This window comes from Neovison vison, chromosome 7 (assembly GCF_020171115.1).
Source record: "Neovison vison isolate M4711 chromosome 7, ASM_NN_V1, whole genome shotgun sequence".
NCBI classification, from domain to species: domain Eukaryota; kingdom Metazoa; phylum Chordata; class Mammalia; order Carnivora; family Mustelidae; genus Neogale; species Neogale vison.
In genome coordinates this window covers 43,604,202-43,619,988 of record NC_058097.1, presented here as the reverse complement: position 1 = coordinate 43,619,988, position 15,787 = coordinate 43,604,202, and the positions used below count along the sequence as shown (strand labels likewise).

General features: G+C 40.2%; 1 protein-coding gene across 2 annotated transcripts in view; it reads right to left on the bottom strand.

Annotated features, from left to right (window-relative positions):
* LOC122911597 (zinc finger protein 420) overlaps positions 1-15,787 on the bottom strand; it is a 186,268-nt gene that overhangs the window by 99,995 nt on the left and 70,486 nt on the right. Inside the window, exons 1-2 of one of the 2 annotated variants that reach the window (XM_044256434.1) lie at positions 10,296-10,570; positions 9,159-9,237 (exon numbers count right to left, since the gene is read on the bottom strand). The exons of the other annotated variant lie outside the window; for it this stretch is intronic. The gene's annotated coding sequence lies outside the window, so the exon portion shown is untranslated. Of the gene's footprint in view, positions 1-9,158; positions 9,238-10,295; positions 10,571-15,787 lie in introns of those variants that run through there. 2 annotated transcript variants of the gene reach the window in all.

The following is a 15,787-nucleotide window of genomic DNA, read 5'->3' as shown; positions in this document are numbered from 1 at the left end:
GTAGCTCAGTCAGTTAAGCAGCTCAGATCATGATATCATGATCTGATATCAGCTCAGATCATGATCTCAGGATCATGAAATTAAGCCCTGCATCAAGATCCACGTTAAGCACATGCTTGAGATTATCTCTCCCTTTCCTTCTGACCCTCCCCTACTCAGGTTCACTCTCTCTCCCTCTAAATAAAATCTTTTTTTAAAAAAAGGAAAAAAATAAAACAAAGCTAGCAACATTCCAAAAGATAAATTTTGTTGAACTTCGGGTTTTCTTTACCTTTTTTTTTTTCAATTTATTTATTTTCAGAAAAACATTATTCATTATTTTTTCACCACACCCAGTGCTCCATGCAAGCCGTGCCCTCTATAATACCCACCACCTGGTACCCCAATCTCCCACCCCCCACCACTTCAAACCCCTCAGATTGTTTTACCTTTTTAAAGATTTTATTTATTTACTTGACAGAGATAAAGAGCACAAGCAGGCAGACCAGCAGACAGACAGAGAGGGAGAAGCAGGCTCCCTGCTAAGCAGAGAGCTGGACATGGGGCTCGCTCCAATGACACTAAGATCATGACCCAAATGCTAACTGAGCCACCCAGGCGTCCCTGAACTTTTTTTTTTCCCAATTTATTTATTTTCAGAAAAACAGTATTCATTATTTTTTCACCAAACCCAGTGCTCCATGCAAGCCGTGCCCTCTATAATACCCACCACCTGGTACCCCAACCTCCCACCCCCCCGACACTTCAAACCCCTCAGACTGTTTTTCAGAGTCCATAGTCTCTCATGGTTCACCTCCCCTTCCAATTTACCCAAATTCCCTGAACTTTTTAAAATTTATATATTTTGTTGATTTTCTTTTCTTAATAACTTTAGAATACTTCCAATTTTGTCGTTTCCCAGTAGACAATCATATTATCTGCTAATCAATTTTCTGTTGCTTTTCAAAGGTTTTTCTCTAGTTTTAGTGCAGTGCTTATAATCTGAAATAAATGTTGAATAGAAGTAGAGCCATCACTCTTTTTTCCTGATTTTTACTTAAAGGCATACATTTTTTTAAAACAAGTTTGTTGATTTTAATTTGAATCTCCCTGATGGCTAGTGATGATGAAATTTTTTCATGTGTCTGATAGCCATTTGTATGTCTTCATTGGAGAAGTGTCTGTTCATATCTTCTGCCCATTTTTTGATATGATTGTCTGTTTTGTGTGTGTTGAGTTTGAGGAGTTCTTTATAGATCCTGGATATCAACCTTTTGTCTGTACTGTCATTTGCAAATATCTTCTCCCATTCCATGGGTTGCCTCTTTGTTTTCTTGACTGTTGCCTTTGCTGTGCAGAAGCTTTTGATTTTGATGAAGTCCCAAAGTTTATTTTCGCTTTTGTTTCCTTTGCTTTTGGAGACAAATCTTGAAAGAAGTTGCTGTGGCTGATATCGAAGCGATTACTGCCTATGTTCTCCTCTAGGATTCTGATGGATTCCTGTCTCACACTGAGGTCTTTTATCCATTTTGAGTTTATCTTTGTGTACGGTGTAAGAGAATGGTTGTTTCATTCTTCTACATATAGCTGTCCAGTTCTCCCAGCACCATTTATTGAAGAGACTGTCTTTTTTCCACTGTATATTTTTTCCTGTTTTGTCGAAGATTATTTGACCATAAAGTTGAGGGTCCATATCTGGGCTCTCTACTCTGTTCCACTGGTCTATGTGTCTGTTTTTATGCCAGTACCATGCTGTCTTGGTGATCATAGCTTTGTAGTAAAGCTTGAAATCAGGTAACGTGATGCCCCCAGTTTTATTTTTGTTTTTCAACATTTCCTTAGCGATTCGGGGTCTCTTCTGGTTCCATACAAATTTTAGGATTATTTGCTCCAGCTCTTCGAAGAATACCGGTGGAATTTTGATCGGAATGGCATTAAAAGTATACATTGCTCTAGGCAGTATAGACATTTTAACAATGTTTATTCTTCCGATCCAAGAACATGGAATGGTCTTCCATCTTTTTGTGTCTTCTTCAATTTCTTTCATGAGTGTTCTGTAGTTCCTCGAGTACAGATCCTTTACCTCTTTGGTTCGGTTTATTCCCAGGTATCTTATGGTTCTTGGTGCTATAGTAAATGGAATCGATTCTCTAATTTCCCTTTCTGTGTTTTCATTGTTAGTGTATAAGAAAGCCACTGATTTCTGTACATTGTATCCTGCCACGTTACTGAATTGCTGTATGAGTTCTAGTAGTTTGGGGGTGGAGTCTTTTGGGTTTTCCATATAAAGAATCATGTCACCTACAAAGAGAGAGAGTTTGACTTCTTCATTGCCAATTTGGATACCTTTTATTTCTCCTTGTTGTCTGATTGCTGTTGCTAGGACTTCTAATACTATGTTGAACAAGAGTGGTGAGAGTGGGCATCCTTGTCGTGTTCCTGATCTCAACAGGAAGGCTGCAAGCTTTTTCCCATTGAGGATGATATTTGCTGTGGGTCTTTCATAGATAGATTTTTATGAAGTTCAGGAATGTTCCCTCTATCCCTATACTTTGAAGCATTTTAATCAGGAACGGATGCTGGATTTTGTCAAATGCTTTTTCTGCATCAATTGAGAGGACCATGTGGTTCTTCTCTCTTCTCATATTAATTTGTTCTATCACACTGATTGATTTGCGAATGTTGAACCATCCTTGTAGCCCAGGAATGAATCCCACCTGGTCATGGTGGATAATCTTTTTAATGTGCTGTTGGATCCTGTTTGCTAGGATCTTGTTGAGAATCTTAGCATCCATATTCATCAGTGATATTGGTCTGAAATTCTCCGTTTTGGTAGGGTCTTTGCTGGTTTGGGGATCAGGGTAATGCTGGCTTCATAGAAAGTCTGGAAGTTTTCCTTCTGCTTCAATTTTTTGAAACAGCTTCAGGAGAATAGGTGTTATTTCTTCTTTGAAAGTTTGGTAGAATTCCCAAGGGAATCCATCAGGTCCCTGGGCTCTTGGTTTTGGGGAGGTTTTTGATCACTGCTTCAATCTCGTTACTAGATATTGGTCTATTCAGGTTGTTGATTTCTTCCTGGTTCAATTTTGGGAGTTTATAGTTTTCCAGGAATGCATCCATTTCATCTAGGTTGTTTAGCTTCCTCAAGAAATTAAAAACAGAGCTTCCCTATGACCCTTCAGTTGCACTACTGGGTATTTACCCCCAAGATACAGATGTAGTGAAAAGAAGGACCATCTGTACCCCAATGTTTATAGCAGCAATGGCCACGGTTGCCAAACTGTGGAAAGAACCAAGATGCCCTTCAACGGACGAATGGATAAGGAAGATGTGGTCCATATACACTATGGAGTACTATGCCTCCATCAGAAAGGATGAATACCCAACTTTTGTAGCAACATGGACGGGACTGGAAGAGATTATGCTGAGTGAAATAAGTCAAGTAGAGAGAGTCAATTATCATATGGTTTCACTTATTTGTGGAGCATAACAAATAGCATGGAGGACAAGGGGAGTTAAAGAGGAGAAGGGAGTTGGGGTAAATTGGAAGGGGAGGTGAACCATGAGAGACTATGGATTCTGAAAAACAATCTGAGGGGTTTGAAGGGGTGGGGGGTGGGAGGTTGGGGGAACCAGGTGGTGGGTATTAGAGAGGGCACGGATTGCATGGAGCACTGGGTATGGTGAAAAAACAATGAATAATGTTATGCTGAAAATAAAAATATTTTTTAAAAAATAAAATAGTAAAAAAAAAAGTTTGTTGAGATTTAATTCACTTGCCATAGAATTCACATTTTTAAGTGTACAAGTCAATGGTTTTTAGTATATTCACAGACTCCACTACCACAATCAGTTTTAGAACATTTTCATTATCCCAGAAGAAAGCCTGCAACCATTAGTCGTCATTCCTCCAGACTATTTTCCAAAGCAGCCACACCATGTTATATTCTCTTTATATTTATATTCTCTTTATATTTTATATTCTCACCAGTTGTGTACGAAGGTTCTAGAATTTCTTAACTTTTTTTTTTTTCCTTTTAAGAGAGAGAACACATGCATGTAAGCGGGAGTTGGAATAGGGGGTAGACGCTCCATGCTCAGGGCGGAGCCAACGCAGGGCTTGATCTCCCCACCCTGAGATCATGACCTGAACGAAAGAGTCCACTATGCCACCTAGGGGTCCCTCTTCACATTCTTCTTCATTTTTTTTTGTTTTGTTTTGTTTGTTTTTTCTAAGATATTATTTATTTATTTATTTGATGCAGAGAGACAGTGAGAGAGGGAACACAACCAGGGGAGTGGAAGAGGGGAAAGCAGGCTTCCCACTGAGCAGGGAGCCTGACGTGGGACTCGATCCCAGAACCCTGGGATCACCAACAGAGCCAAAGGCAGATGCCTAATGACTGAGCCACCCAGGCACCTCTCTTCATATCCTTCTTAACATTTGTTACAATGTCTTTTCTATTGTAGCCATTTTAGTCAATGTGAGTGATAGTGCACTGTGGTTTTGATTTGTATTTTCCTGATCCCTAAAGATGCTGACAATTTTGTCATATGCTTAATAGCAACTTATCTATCTTCTTTGGAGAAATGTTATTCAGATACTTGGGCCATTTTTAATTGAGTCATTTAACTTTTTATTATTAGGTTGTAATATATCTTTATATATGCTGGGCACAAGTCCCTCATCAGAAAAATTATTTGCAAGAATTCTGTCCCATAATGTATGTGGGTTGTCTTTGACCTTCTTGACAAGTGCTGCTTGAAGCACCAAAGTTTTTAATTTTGATGAAGTCCTTTTATCTACTTTTCACTTTGTTGCTTATGGTGTACATAAACACATCTAAAGCACACTAATGTGCTTTCTTACACTAGATTTTAAAAGACAGAATAAACATAAGATAGAAAAAGTGACTACTTATAGGTAGAAAGTATAAACTGTGAAGGAAGAGATAAAATTAAAACTTGAGGTGCAGATTTGACTTTGGGGCCACATATTTACTTTATATAATTATAGGAAAAAATTAAATTTTAAAAGAGCAATCTCTAAAAATTAAAAGTAAAACAAGCAAATTTGTGATTCCAACTTGTAACATAGCATCTCAAGAGGAACCATTCCAAATGACTCTAGCATATAGTAATTTGATTCCATATCCCCAGTGGAATATACCCTAAAGAACGAGAAGATTATAATAAACAAAGAAAACAAACAAAAACAGAAGACTGTTTTCAGTAGTCAAATCACCGAATATTATTATTTTGAGTGTTCTTCATAAAGTGTGAAATAAAGAATCATAATATTTCTTCCAAATTTTGTAAAGTGTGGAATAAGAACTGCCATTTTCTGTTCCATGATCCTATCCAGAACACATTACATGAACTCATATCTCTAAGCTCCTTGGGGTTGTGACATTTATTTATTTTTTTAAAAAGATTTTATTTATTTACTTGACAGACAGAGATCACAAGTAGGCAGAGAGGCAGAGAGAGAGGAGGAAGCAGGCTCCCCGCCGAGCAGAGAGCCCGATGCGGGGCTGGATCCCAGGACCCCGGGATCATGACCTGAGCCGAAAGCAGAGGCTTAACCCACTGAGCCACCCAGGCGCCCCGTGACATTTATTTTTTAATCTTTTAAAAGATACATATATACTAGCTTTGTAAAGCCACAGAAACAATGATCAACCCAGTAGCAATATAGTATATATTCTATATACTAGAATATAGTCTTGAAATGCTGTTTCCATTAATATGAAGGAGGCTTGAATCAGGAAATGAATAAGAACCTAGAACATGGTAATAATGCTTGATTTTTGGCTTTCTTTACATCTTATTTCAATTAAATTTAATTCAATACAATTCAAGTACTCTGGATCCCTGCCATGGGAAAAGTCCTATTTGGGGCATTATTCAGCCAATGAGTTCAGAAACAGAGGGTAGAAATGCGTAAGAATAAAATAACACATATTAATGTGAGTCTTCTGTTTTTCTTTTTCTCTCAAATGTAACTCCAATAAATTCCATCTATCCATCTATTTATCCTGAATAAGTTATCAAGTCTATAAAAGCCCTTTCCACATAAAAGGTGAGGTTCTGATTAGAAATATTATTAGAAATCTGACAACTGCTTGGAAACAAAATAACAGCATTTCTCTTTCATGGATATTATAGGAAATTTGATTTCCATTAAGTGTGTGTTGTGAAGGTATGTATGTGGGAAGCATTTGCTTAAAAATTGCAGCTGGTACCTACTCTCTAAAAATGAAATCATTTCTTTTTTTTAAAGATTTTATTTATTTGAGAGACGGAGTTAAAGAGTGAGAGCATAACAGGTGGGAGGTCAGAGGGAGAAGCAGACTCCCCACTGAGCTGAGAGCCTGACACAGGGCTCAGTCCCAGGACTCCAGGATTATGACCTGAGCCCAAGGCAGTTGGTCAATTGACTGACCCATCCAGGCACCCAAAATGAAATCACTTCTTTTAGTATTCACTAAATCAGATATTGAATTTCACCTTTTAAACTCTGCTCCTATTTGGTATGCCACTTGTCTGATTTTGGAAATACAGTTTTATTGGAACTTAGCCGCATCCTTCTGTTTATTATTATATATGGCTGCTTTCACTCTACAACAAACTTGAGTAGTTGCAACTGAGAATGTGTGTCCCATAAACCTAAAACACTAACTATATCACCCTTTGCAGAAATTTTATCAACTCCTGACTGAAAAGATCTACTGAAAACCAAGAAAGCAAAGACTAAGATCAAGTCAAAAGAACCTATGAGCCAACCTGAACAGGCTCCAAATGGTAAATACGGCACAATACTAATTTAAGTATACATAAATAAAACAACTGCAATAGACTAAAACATGTAAGTATATAAAAATCCATACTTTTCTAATGAGAGTAAAAAAATAACAAATCACTGGTACCCAGGAAAGAATGCTAGCAAACCATCATTTCATTATGGTTCATTACTTCCTCATTTTAAAAACTGGTAAGTTAGGAGAAAAAAAAAATCTGTCCTGCCTCCCTTAAGGAATCTGTACCTCAAGGTAACCAATAAGTTCATAAAGAAAATTTTCACTATATATAATTATTCCAGTTAAAGAATAAAAATATAATTAATTTGACTATAACTATTTAGCAATCCAATGAAATAATAATAGAAATTATCACAAAAAGAGGCAAGCAGACACTATGTGCCTCTTCATGGAAGTATACATTAGCATTAGTGTAGTAACTGTGCCCCAAAAAAGGGTGGGGGGTGGAAATGGAGAGAACCCACCTGAACCAGATCAAGCCTCTACATCTAATCTCTAACTAGAGAAATATAGAAAAAAATGTTAATGATGACATATTGTGGGAAACTTTACTGGACAAATCACTCAGCTTCTTCAACAAATACGTTCCAAGGAGAGACAGAAAAAGAATAAGAATGAGGGGTGCCCAGGGGTACCTGGATGGCTCAGTCAGTTAAGTGTCTGCCTTCGGCTCAGGTCATGATGCCAGGGTCCTGGAATGGAGCCCCACATCAGGCTCCCCACTCAGCAGAGAGCCTGCTTCTCTCTCTCCCTCTATTGCTCCCCCAGCTTACGTGCTCTCTCCCTGTCAAATAAAGAAAATCTTAAAAAAAAAAAAAAAAAGAATGAGGGCACCTGGGTGGCTCAATTGGTTGGGCATCTGATGCTTGGTTCCAGCTCCGGTCACGATCCGGTGGTCATGGGATCCACCCCGGGATCCTGGTCCATGGGGAGTCCACTTCCGATTCTCTGTCTCCCTCTGCCCCTCCTCCCACCCAAATGCACATTCTCTCTCACTCTCTCTCTCTCAAATAAGTAAGAATAAGAAACTATAGATTAAAAAAAAAAGAAACTATAGATTTTTAAAAATACTTTATTAAAAGACTTAACCAATCACAAAACATGAATCACATGGATCTTATTTGGACCCAGATTCAAAGAAATCTTGAAATTAAAAACAAAGTTATTTGCCTTGTGGGGAAATCTAAACTCCAACTGTAAATCTGATATTAAGGAAATACTACTTATTTTTTTAGGGAGAATAATGGTATTTGATTAAGTTTTTAAAAGACTATCATTTATATACACATTTATGGATGGAACAATACAGCTTCTGGTATGTGCTTCAAAATAATCCTAGGTAGGTAGACATACAAATTAAACAAGACCGGTCATGAGTCAGTTATTACTGAAGCTGAGCAAAGTGGTGCATAGACATTCATTACTGTTTTGTCTATTTTTGTACATGTTTGAATTTTTTACAATGAAGAGTTAAGGAAAATGGTGATCAGAGCTTAGTAAATTGATTCTACCACACATAAAAATCAGGTAACAACCGCATAACTTGAAAAACCCTATAAAAGCATATTAACAATTTCCTTTAATTTTTCAACAATGAGCAAAATACCCCATATAAAACATAAAATCAGAAAATATTGTTTAGAAAAGTGATAATGCAAGAGACAACACAGCAAAAACTATTAAAATTTAAAGTACACATAAACACCTGAGAAACTAGCATTCATTTTACCAACAAATTCACTGATAGGCTAAATGACGTATATTCAAGGATATTTATCCCACCATTGTTTGTAACAGCGAAAGATTCATAGCCAGCTGAAAGTTCATTAATAAGGATTAATTCTTAAAACTATGGAATTATGTAATACTGTGCAGCAATAAATGAAGTCCTTCATGTACTAATGGATGTACAGAATTCCCCTGAAAGTACTCAAGAACCTAGGCACACTGGTTGCCTTCTAAGTAGGAAAAGCTTGTGAGGGCAGGTGTGGGGGTGGGCAGCTGAGAAAGAGAATTCACTGTGTACTCTTTTGAACCTTTTAAATACTTAGAGGATGATCTCTTAAACAATAAAATTGAAAATACTCAAAGGGAAAGCTTTTAAATTTCTCTCTGAGAGATATATTTCATTCCTTCAAATCATTCAAAAATCTTAGAAGGAGCAAAATGGAGTGGAATAACCTCTTTGGGGCCAGACTTTGGGTCCATTCCATTATTATTCTTTGGAATAGCCAGGCCCAAAGACCAAAATACTAAAAGGATCTTTGTTATGGAGTTTCAAAAGAAAGCAAGCAAATATTCCCATATTGCGAAAAACCAGAAAACACTTCAGAGACAAAAGAAAGAATAACAATTTACCTTGGATTAAACTCAGTTGTCCAACATCAGCTCTTCCCTTACTTAGTCTCTGGTCACCTGTATAAGCCAAGTCCATTAACTGGTAAGGGATAAAGAAGCATAAGGAAAAGGGATAAAGCCTTTTCTTGAGCCCAGACTGACATTTATTTCCTCCTTTTCAGAAAAAAGGAGTACATTTGTGCAACCCCTGGGTACGAAGGAACTAGACCTTCTTGCACAACCCACCGAAATTCTGAGCACCATGGAACTAGAATTTCTTGCACAGCCCCCAAGGACCCAAGATTAACTCTATAGCTGGCATCAAGTCCGCATGTGATCAAGAAACGTCACAAACCAGTGCGCCTGGGTGGCTCAGTCGGTTAAGCAGCTGCCTTCGGGTCGGGTCAGGATCCCAGATTCCTGGGATCGAGCCCCCATCAGGCTGCTTGCTCAGCGGGGGGGCTGCTTCCCCTCTGCCTGCCATTCCCCCCTGCTTGAGCTTGCTCTCTCTCGCCCGGTCGGTGTCTCAAATAAGTAAATAAAATCTTTAAAAGAAAAGAAATGTCACGGACCACTGCACTCCCTTAAGTGATTAAACCCCTTTAAAAATCTCTGGACCCAAAATAAATAGCAAAACAAACAAAATCTCTGGGCCAGAAACCTGAAACTGGGCTTTGGACAAGAGTCGGCCTTCTTCCGGAGTGGTCGGCCTTCCTCAAATGCAATGTGACTCCTTTCCAGTCAAAACTCTGGAGTATTGGCCTTTCCAGCCACCAATCTGGGTTTCTGCAACAACGCAGCCAGCCACAGAGACCCCACAACTACAAGCTTCCAGAAACCTTCAAAACCACAACTGGCCTCAGGGTGACCATTGCTCTATCCTTGCTCTCCCCACCCCATTCGGCTCCCGGATAGACACAGCTGGGAGGCGCCAGACTCCTAAAAAGTCAACGACATAATTAAAGCAGGAGTCAGTCTCACAGCTTTCACAAGCACTCACACAGCTGGAGACATTATTACCACGCCTTCGTGAGGTCACACATAATCGCGCAGTCCCACAGGCACATTACGTCACACACTCACACAATAATGTGTGAAGGCCTGAGGAATCCGCACGCGACCGCTCTCGGTCCCCGCCCGGGCTAAGACGCGCCTCACCTTCAGCTCCCCTGGCGTCAGGCTCCCGGTTCGCCTCACCGGAGCGAACACACGGGCCGTGCTTCCCCCGCCGCGGCGCTGTGCAGTAGCGTAACAGCGCCGACCACCTCAGAAGGAAGTGACGTTACCCCTAGAGGCCTCTGGAAATTGTAGTCCAGAACACGAAAGACCCCCGAGAGCGTTCGACCCGAGTAATCGTCACCGGGCGTCGCGCTCCTGCAACCAGGTGCTCCTCCACCCTTAGGACAAATCGCTGCGACCCCGCAGTCGCCGCTGCGCACCCGTCACCCCAACTCGCTTTCAGCCGGACGTTTATTTCCGCCCCGGGGACTTCTGGGACTTGTAGTGTCGCCTAGGAGCCCCGGAGGGCGGAGCGGGGCGACGAAGAATCCAGCCCCAGCCTGGAGCTGGCTGCGGGAGATGCCGCCGCATAGCCGGGAAGATCTGCGGAGGTGGAGATCCGAGTCTGACGAGCGGAGAAATGCCTGGGTTCTAACTGCGGCCAGGCTTAGTGGGGCAGGAGAGAGACGTAGAGGGAGGTTTTAGTGCTGGTGTGAGTGTGTTTGCTTTGATTTATGATCTTGGGTGTGGTTGTGTTGCTGTGCCTGTTTTACGATTAAAAAAAAAAAAAAGCTGAGTGTTTAAAGTACAGTTTTTGAATGTCACATACAAAAAAGTGCCCAAATCATTAGAATAAAGCCGGATGCATTTTCATAGATTGTCCAGAGTTGTGTACTCGTGTAGCATCCCCGAAGTCCCCACCTGTCACCTGTAAAGGTCTCCATCTGACTTACAATATAGTTTTGCCTGATTTTGAACTTTACATAAATGCTAGCATATTGTATGTACACTTTTACCCCTTGAGTCTGACTTCTTTTGCCAAATTTTGTTTGTGAGATTAATTGGTAAAGTTTATTTATTCTCATTGTTGACGGTCTTGGCTTGTTTTCAGCTTGGCGCTACTAGGAATAGTGCTCCATGAACATTCTTTTTTTTTTTTTTTCCAATTTATTTATTTTCAGAAAAACAGTATTCATTATTTTTTCACCACACCCAGTGCTCCATGCAAGCCGTGCCCTCTATAATACCCACCACCTGGTACCCCAACCTCCCACCCCCCCTCCATGAACATTCTTGTTTGTAGTCTTTTGCTGTGTATATGTGTCATCTTGGTTACATATATTTCCAGGAGGGGCATTTCTGGGTCATAGGTTACACATATGTTTAGCTATAGTAGATATTGCCAGCCGTTTTCTGAAGTGGTTCCCCTACTGTAATTCCACCAGCTCTGATTTATAGTTCGAATTGTTCCGCATCCTAGCACACTTAATATTGTATGCCTTTTGTTTTTTAAACTTTCTGGTGGGTGGGTGGTTGTTTTGAATTCCCCTGATGTATACATTTGTATATCTTCTGTAACAGGCAAAGATACTCAACCAGCTTTAGCATTTACTGTGGACAAACAAGAGAAGGTCCAAGAGGATTTAGGTCCCCTTGCAGAGGTGTGTGCTGTATGTATTGGTGTCCATCCAACATCTTCAGTACTGCCTCTCTTTCCAAACTTTACCCCTTTAAGAAGAAATAGGAAGGGTGCCTGGGTGGCTCATTTGGTTAAGCCTCCAGCTCTTGATATCAGCTCGGGTCATGATCTCAGGTCATGCAGTTCTGTTTGACTCTGTGCTGAGTGTGGAGCCTGCTTAAGATTCTCTCTCTCTCCTTCTCCCTCTGCCCCTGACCCCTTGTGCTTGCACACATGCATGGGCATACACACTCTCTCTCTTAAAAAAAAGAAGAGAAGAGAAAAGCAAAGAAGAAAGGAAAGGGAAGGAAATTTTAAAAAAAAAGAATAGGAAAGTGGTAAAGGCAGATTTTTAGCCTCCATCCTGAAGAGGGACCCAAGGACACATGCATTAGTCCAGGTAAGTTGGGGACTTGACAGTGACCAAGTTTGCCAAACATCTTAAGCCCTTACAGACCTCGGAATATAAGTTACTGTGATACCAGGAAATGTCCTTGGTCATGGTCAGAAAAATTACTTGAGCTGGATTTAGAAATCATTTTTCCAGTTGGACAGTATTACTTTATAGGTGGGTTCCTCTGGCCCAGTATCAGCTCAGGTGGTTGTAACTAATATTGCTGAATGTACTTTGGAAATAGATGTGTTAATTACAGGTAACAATTCTCTTGATCATAGGGATGTTCCCAACAGGGAAATACCACAATTAGAATAATGGTAGTCACACAAACACACAACCCAGACCCTATAAGACCTCTCCAGTATATTCATATAGTTATTGTGAAGCAGTACAGGAGACCAGGGAAGGGTATCAGGGGAGTAGAAGAGGTCAGAGGTCACTATAATGATCAAATAGTTAATGGAGCCAGAAGTGTTTAAAGAAACTGTATCACATAATAGCCCTCAGTGATCAGGGGGAAAAGCCAGTATTATTTGGGACCTCACCATGGACTACCACTCTCTATGTGAGAGTAATATACTGGCACATGCAGTTCTAGATTTAATAATCACAGAATCCATAATGCAGACCAAAGTTGTCTATTTTGCAATTGTAGACATTGCTAATGCCTTATCAGCATCCCATTGCCAACTGAAGATTAGAGCCAATTTGCTTTCCCAGGTTCCACTTACCTTTATTTTATCATGTTGTCCCAGGATATCCTAAATTCTCCATAATTTATCACTAATGGTTAGGCTTAGGCCTCAAAAAAGGCTGAAATATCACCAGAGGTGTCCTGGTCAATTACACTGATGGCATTATTCTGACTGAAAGGGTTAAAGACAGCATATAGACTGCCTTTCATGAGATGAGTCTATATCTGAACCAGAGATGGAAGATTAGCATCCCAACAAGATACTGGGGTTAACCACACAGGTAAGCCTCTTGGGAACCATGTGGGCTGATGCCACCCAGGTGCCCCTCAACTTAACTGTTGACCAACAAGTGATAAACCTTCCAACAACTACTGACTTCAGAAAGTAAGAGCCTCTGCCTGAGATGACAGAACAAGGCTATCATTCTGGACATTGATATGATTTTCTCTAACCTATTCTGACTGCTTTCTTGTTTTTCAGACTATTGGTGATTCCAAACAAAGATGAGTGGTAATGACGACTGTATTTCCCTGGACTTCCTGCTGGCCAGTATAGGCAATACATGGGCAATTTCTAATATTTCATACTACAATTGATCAATTAATAAGTAGCAACCCATTTTCACCTTAGAAAGTAATGTGCCTCTCCCAGGTTGCTCTAGATATCAGCTGGGACATATTTAGCTGACTTGGCTCCAGACTGGAAGTTGTAGTTGTGGTCACTATGTTGCTTAGGACAACAGAACATATTTGGACCAAGCCCTTATCTGTAAAATTAATTAGAGTAGCCCACAGGGTAGCCCACAATCCTGAGAATGCTTAGCTGGATACTGAAAGGTCAGAGGGTCGAGTTGTAGGGAACAGCCCCACCATGGCAACTTGGACACCTTGCAAAATGTTAGCAAACTCTATCCTGCAATGTCCTATAAAATGAACCAACATGACCATGTTAATTTTATTCTAGGAACACAAGGTTGCTATTATAAAGTTTACTGTATCAACCACTGAATGAGAAAAAATTACTTCTTTTTTTTAAGATTTTATGTATTTATTTGTCAGAGAGAGAGAGCGAGCACAGGCAGACAGAGTAGCAGGCAGAGGCAGAGGGAGAAACAGGCTCCCCGCGGAGCAAGGAGCCCGATGTGGGACTCGATCCCAGGACTCTGGGATCATGACCCGAGCCAAATACAGCAGCTTAACCAACTGAGCAACCCAGGCATCCCAAGAAAAAATTATTTCTAAAGACAGGGAAATAATTTGACAAAATCGAACATCTAATCAGAAAAATCAACTCTCAATAAGCTATGAATAAAACAGATTGTTCTTACTTTCATGAGAAACACTTAGAGATACATAAGACAAAAACACATGTAATGTGAAAAGTTAAAATTGCGCTCTAGAAAAAATCAGTAGGAAAAAGATGGATGCACCTACTATCCCCACTTTTCCTTAACATTTGCTGGAAATTACAGGCACTGGAGTAAGATTAAGACACGCCCACACACACACACACACACACACACACGCACACACGCACACACACAAAGAAAGAAAGAAAGAAAAGAAAAAAAGAAAGGTCTAACCATTGGAAAGCAGGGGGAAAACTGACAATATTAGTTGTTGTTTGTTTGTTTAAGAGACGCAGAGAGCGGGGAGAGGGGGAGAGGGAGAAGGAGAGAGAGAATCCTCAAACAGACTCCATGCCCAGCACAGAGTCTGACATAGGCTCAATCTCACGATCCTGATATCATGACCTGAGCCGCAATCAAGAGTCAGAAGCTTAACTGACTGAACCATCCAGGTGCCCCTGACAATATTTTTATCTACAGGGAAAGAACAAATTGTGGAAGTATTCTAAAAATTAATAAGAAAAATCAGGGGTGCCTGGGTGGCTCAGTAGGTTCTCCTTCACCTCAGTCTCTCCTTGCCTGTGTTCTCTGCCTTGGGATTTCAGGCTCTTGCCTTTTATCCCCAATACTCTCTACAGGGGTGACTGTAGTCTCTCCCAATGCTCCAGGTCTTACATCATCTCTGTGGGGGCTATAATGCACTGAATGTTTATATCTCCCCCCAATTCATATATTGAAATTCTAAGCCCTCAGGTGAGAGTATTAGGAGGTAGGGCCTTTGGGGGTGATTAGGTCATACAGGCAGAGCTGTCTCTTAGAAAAGAGACCTCAGAGAGATCTCCTTTCTGCCCTGTGAGGATACAGCGAGATGATCAACTATGGGCCAGTGGAGTTGCATCAGACACTCGATCTGTAGGAACCTTGATCCTGAACTTCCCAATCTCTGGAACTGTGAGAAATAAATTTGTGTCTAGCCACCAATTCTCTGGTACTTTGTTATAGCAGCCCAAATGATCTAAGAGAGAGGAGCTTTTGACTTTCCCATCTTTACATCTTTCTTCTGACTGCCCTATTTAACTCCCCTTGTAGTTGATTCTACTTTAAAAAAATTATTTACGGGCATGTTCATAGGTTTTCTTAGTCCATAAACATAATAGTTTAAAATCTTTCCATCACTTAATAATGTACCTCATACAAATTATAAAATCAGTAACTGTGGGTTGAAAGCAGAAATTATAAATATATAAAATAATGAATTAAAAAGGAAACTGGTTCAGGGAAGAGAAGTCTCAAAATTTTAAAGAGAAAAATGACACAAAATCTAAATGCAAAAGAAGAGGGGCAACTGTGTAAGAATTGTATACAAAATAAAGGTAGAACCTGGTCACTGAACAGGCACAAGGGTTATACTTCCCACTTTGAAATGGGAAGGAAGCATGAAAGAGAAGTATGGAAGTGGGAGGTAGAGGTAAAGGTGGGGACATTTAAACAATTTGGCACAGAGGTCTTACTTTTCTTTACAGGTTTTGACTG